The sequence below is a fragment of the Medicago truncatula genome, chromosome 6 (genome assembly GCF_003473485.1).
Source record: "Medicago truncatula cultivar Jemalong A17 chromosome 6, MtrunA17r5.0-ANR, whole genome shotgun sequence".
NCBI classification, from domain to species: Eukaryota; Viridiplantae; Streptophyta; class Magnoliopsida; order Fabales; family Fabaceae; genus Medicago; species Medicago truncatula.
This window is the reverse complement of record NC_053047.1, coordinates 13,309,560-13,315,774: the sequence shown is the minus strand read 5'-3', so window position 1 is coordinate 13,315,774 and position 6,215 is coordinate 13,309,560.

The window sequence follows — 6,215 nt, the reverse complement described above, 5'->3', positions numbered from 1 at the left end:
GTCTGATTTAGGGAAGAAAAAAAAATGACATTCCTATATTTTACTCCCTCCGCCCTATATTAGATGACCTATTTGATAATTTGTACTTTTGACTTGACATAGTTTGACCATATTTTTCTACTAATATACAAAGATAAATAATATCATATAAAATGTTGAATTCGTCTCGATGAATATTTTCAAAATTTTAAATTTTCATAATTTTTTCAAATAGATAATTAAAGATAAATAAATATGCAATGGTGCGTGTGTCAGGATCAACTAAGACATCTAATATGGGACAAAGGGAGTATAGAATATTTACACAACATTGATCTTCGTATCGTAAGTTTTAATGTCATCTCTTTAAAATTAGTAAATGAAATTAATTTTGTTTATTATTGATTAGAATAGTTTGGAAATTATACATTATATTTTATGAATAATTATTGACTTTGTGTTGGTTGGTATATGCCTATATTGTTATGCTTTGTTCGTTAGAGCGTTGTTATATGGCATGAGAGACTTAACGTACGAAATCACATGACATTTTCAACAACAGGAAATTTATTTTAGTAATGGATTTCTTAATAGTTTATCGATGCTTTTGTATAAAATATATATTAAAAAACCATGTTACCAAAGAAAGAGCATGCATGATCCGCCATTCTACGTGACATTGGTGATGCAAGACACTAACAACAATAGATTTAGGGAAGCATAAACTTGTTTGTGCAAATATGACGACAAATGTTGTAGTCTATGAAGCAGGGATACGGACTCGGACACCGGACACGACACTGACACGCCGACACAGTTAATAATTTGAAAAAATCACACAATATAATTACTAGTGTCGGTGTCGGACACGACATGCACATGTCCGACACGGGAACACGCCTAATCCGATAAGTGTCGGTGCTTCATAGGTTGTAGTGCATTTCAACATCTCTGCTCATATTATATACTTAATTGGTTGGGTGTTTGCCACTCAAACTGGATTCCAGGTCTCTTCGCAATTAACTTTCTTGTTCAGTGCTGAATTGTCCAATTGCCCATCGTTCCATTTCAATTAAATTTTGATGGAAGCCAATTCACTACAAATGCCTTCAATTCTCAATCGCAGGCCATGGTTTCCATCTGTCCTTGGCCGTGCGTCGCAATTGATGGTTGGCTGACACAACCTCCTGTTACGTTTGTTCAAGCGCTCACAATATCCGCTAGAGTACAACATGATACTGATTTGATTGAGTAGGCTTGGGCTGAGGATCGCGAAGGAAGGTCAGATTGAGGCAACATTTTACTCCTTAAGTGGCTAAATACAAGCGGAAGGAAATTAACTAATCGGCAAGAAATGATGCATTCAACACACGTTCACGACATGTTTTTACCAATAAAAAATATTGAACTAATGGTTAGATTTGATCGATTAGAGGTCGTTTTTCTAGGTTGTTTTGTCCATTTTTATTCGGGACAAATTTTTCATGGATCGCTTTGGTCTACCTAATTTTTGTTTTTCGTAGTGTAGTTTTTTTCCTTTCTGTTTCTCTCGTTTTTTTGGTTTTTTTTTTTTTGTTGAATATTTTGGTTTGACCCCCTCATGCCTCATGTATATATTTTCTCCTTTTTCAATAATTAATTTTATGTGTGTGTATGTATGTATATGACCTTTCCATAAAGACTCAACTATATCAAGTAAAAGAAGTTTTAAAATGAGAGATGAGAGCATTCAATAATAACCGTTGGATTAAAATAAACCGTTGTATTTCAAAGAACATCCCTTCACTTTTTTCATTCACGCGCTGATGTTCACTTTTTTTATTCAGGCCCTTGGATACGTTTCTTCTAGGGGTGTTCAGAACCGAACCGATCCAAAAAAAAACCACCAACCGATCCAAAAAAACCGAAAACCGCAAAAAACCGATTTTTTTGGATGTGTTTGGACCATAAAAATTAAAACCGACCGGTTCGGTTCGGTTTTCGATTAATAACTTAAAAACCGGACCGGACCGAACCGAACCGCACTTACTATACTGTTACTAGACATTCAATTACTTTGGCCGGTTTTGTCAACTTAAACTCTTCAAATCCCTCATCTCATCAGTTACCAAGGCAAGTCAACTAACAAATACCAAGTACCAAGAACATGTGTTTAATTCCGTCATCCTCTCCGGCAAGCATCACCAACAATCCTTTCATCGGATCCGACTCTCTCTCTATGGGTCATCAGGTAACATTTTCGTTTATACCCACTACTACTCTGACACCCGTTTGCTTCTCTTCAATCGCTGAATCAAATAAATTAGAAAGATGGATTTTTTTGGAGTGAATGCAAAATACTTAAAGGTCACAGATCTAATATAGAAAGAATGAGTTTATTTGTAGGTTGTGCTTGTTCAAATTATAATTCAATCCATTCTTTAGGTTGTTCTTGTGTTTGTGCAAATTATAATTCAATCCATTCTTAAAATAACGATACATAATCAATAGAAATTAAGAATTAGGAATTAAGAATGAATGTTTATGTGTTAAGAATTAAGAATTAGGAATTAAGAATTAAGAATTATTTGTCATAGAATTAAGAATTATGTGTTAAGAATTAGGAATTAAGAATTAAGAATTATTTGTCATAGGATTATTCTTAATCAATAGGAATTAAGAATTAGGAATTAAGAATGAATATTACGTGTAGTACTTAAAATAACTTTTTTTTCATGTTCAATGTTAGGTGTAGTACTTTCTTATTTTTATATAATCGTAAAGAATTAGGAATTGAGAATGAATGTTTGAAATTTGCTTTGTTATAGAATTATTTGTTGAGTCGTATATGGATATTTTGCAGGCTGAAAATATTCAAACTAATGAGAGTAGAATAGCTGGGAATGTTACTGCTGAACCTGAACTACTTGCAACACTGTCATCGAGTATGGAGGGGAAAAATGATGTGAACGTTGGTGAAGGTTCCAATGATAAGAAGAAAAGGAAAGTTGGAGAAAATTCAACAAATGCAACTATCAAGGGTCTTGATGCTGGAGATTCAGGTACTAGAAAAGCTTGTAAAACTAGATCTTGGGTCTGGAAACATTTTACAAAAGATGATCATCCAACTAATCCTAGAGCTACGTGTAATTGGTGTGCGGCTACCTATGCTGCTGATTCACATAAAAATGGCACAACCAATTTAAGAATCCATTTGCTCAGTCAATGTAAAAAATTTCCAAAAGAGTCTCTTGATCCTTCTCAACAAACACTAACTCTTCAACAATTGAAAAAAGAAGATGGGAATGGAACTGGCAGTACTCTTGCTGCTGTCCATTTTGATGCTGAAACATGTAGAAAAGCATTAGCTAGAATGATAATTGTTGATGAGTTTGTTGGAACAAAATGTGTTTCACAATGAACCTTATTAAGTTTTGATGATAACAAGGTATTAAAAATTGTCAATTGGTTATTACTAATTATTGTTCAAGTGTACAGGACCAAAGACTACTCAAGTTATTTCAATAGGTCTTGGAAGAACAATGGAAAGAAAAAGAAATTCTGAGCATCTGAAGAAAACTGCTCCTGAAGCTGAAGTGCTTCTGAAGTGATGACGTCATCAGAAGCAGAAGGTCATCAGAAGCAAAAGTTTTCATCAGAAGCAATATCTTCACCAGAAGCTACGTTTGATCCTTTAATCAAACTAAAGATTCAAAGTAGCTGATTCTCAATTCAGTCTTATCAAAGAAGAACGAAGAATTGAAAGGGAGGTATCAACGGATATATGGATAGCACTGAGCACTTGTCTCTCATTAATAGAGTTGACAAAGTACAAGTGTACAACCACTACCTCCACTACTCTGTTTTCTGTCTACGCTACAAGACAAAACAACAGCCATGCCTGCAGAATTTGTACACTCAAGATGGGAATGAATTTGAAGCTTATTCTTCAAAGGACTACACCCAAATCAGGCAAAGGATCACTGGTGGATAATCAAAGGATTTCAAACGACTCTTTAGACGTGCTGATTATCTCAACGTCTCTTTCACGCCTCTATATAAAGGAGTGAAGACTTGAAGATTATAGATAGAGATACATAAGTTCAAAAGCGCCAAAACTCTGTCAATTTGATTCTACAAAGCACACTGAATTTCTGCACTGATTTGATACATCTTAGAAATTCAAAGTCTAGAGTCTTTTCTGTATTGTATTGTGAACACCACTGATTGTATATCAAGTGTTCAATTCAAACTCAATTCTCTGTATTTTTGTTTGATTAGAAGTCTCTTGCCTGCGTGCTTGAGCATTAGAAGTCTCTTGCTTAGTGCTTGAGCATTGGAAGACTCTTGCGTGTGTGCTTGAGCATTTTTCTGAAGTCTCATACTTAGAAAGTATTGAGCAGTTGTAATCTTTGTGATTATAGTGAAATCTCCTTGGAAGTGCAAGGGGGACTGGACTACTTCCGTGTTGTGGAAGGAACCAGGATAACTGCTTGTGTCTTTGTCTTTCTTTTCTCTGCTCTGTTCTTTTCCGCTGCAATCTGACTCTGATCATTTCATCAGAAGCAATCAAACTGCTTCTGAAGTTTTATCAGAAGAAGTATTTTTTAAGAGAAAAAGAAAACACAATTCAACCCCCCCCCCCCCCCCCCCCTTCTTGTGTTTTTCACCTTCAATTGGTATCAGAGCCTGCTCTGTTATCACAGCACTTAACCGTGTTACAGTTCAAGATCTTTTAGAAAAACATGTCTGGAGATGAGGAATCAGTTACTACAAAATACACAAGTGTCAAGCATGACTATGATACTGCTGACAAGAAAACAGACTCTGGAAAAGCTCCAAAGTTTAATGGAGATCCAGAAGAGTTTTCATGGTGGAAAACTAATATGTACAGCTTTATCATGGGATTGGATGAAGAGTTATGGGACATACTGGAAGATGGAGTTGATGATCTGGATTTGGATGAAGAAGGAGCTGCTATAGACAGAAGAATACATACTCCTGCTCAGAAGAAGCTTTATAAGAAACACCACAAGATAAGAGGAATCATTGTGGCTTCTATACCTCGCACCGAATACATGAAAATGAGTGACAAATCTACTGCGAAGGCTATGTTTGCTTCTCTATGTGCAAACTTTGAAGGCAGCAAGAAAGTAAAAGAGGCTAAAGCTTTGATGCTAGTTCATCAGTATGAACTTTTCAGAATGAAGGATGATGAGAGTATAGAAGAAATGTACTCAAGATTTCAAACTTTAGTTTCTGGATTGCAAATACTGAAGAAAAGCTATGTTGCTTCTGATCATGTTAGTAAGATTTTGAGAAGCTTACCTTCAAGATGGAGACCCAAAGTAACTGCTATTGAGGAAGCTAAGGATCTAAATACTTTAAGTTTTGAAGATCTTGTTAGCTCACTCAAAGTGCATGAAATGAGTTTAAATGAGCATGAAACCTCTAAGAAGAGTAAATCCATTGCTTTACCATCTAAAGGAAAGATCTCAAAATCTTCCAAAGCCTACAAAGCCAGTGAATCTGAAGAAGAATCACCTGATGGAGATTCTGATGAAGATCAATCTGTAAAAATGGCTATGCTGTCCAACAAGCTTGAGTATCTGGCAAGGAAGCAGAAGAAATTTTTGAGCAAGAGAGGTAGCTACAAGAACTCCAAGAAAGAAGATCAGAAGGGATGCTTCAATTGTAAGAAGCCTGGTCATTTCATTGCTGATTGCCCTGATCTTCAGAAGGAGAAGTTTAAAGGCAAATCCAAGAAATCAAGCTTCAACTCCAGTAAATTCAGAAAGCAAATCAAAAAGAGCTTGATGGCGACCTGGGAAGATTTGGATAGTGAATCTGGTTCTGATAAAGAAGAAGCTGATGATGATGCTAAGGCAGCCGTGGGGTTAGTGGCAACAGTATCATCAGAAGCAGTATCAGAAGCTGAATCAGATTCAGAAGATGAAAATGAGGTATATTCCAAAATCCCTAGACAAGAACTTGTTGATTCTCTAAAAGAACTTTTATCACTGTTTGAACACAGAACCAATGAGTTGACAGATTTAAAAGAAAAATATGTTGATTTGATGAAACAACAAAAGTCAACTCTATTGGAACTGAAAGCTTCTGAAGAAGAACTCAAAGGGTTTAACCTCATATCAACAACATATGAAGATAGACTCAAGAGTCTTTGTCAGAAGCTACAAGAAAAATGTGATAAAGGTTCAGGCAATAAACATGAGATTGCCTTGGATGATTTTATTATG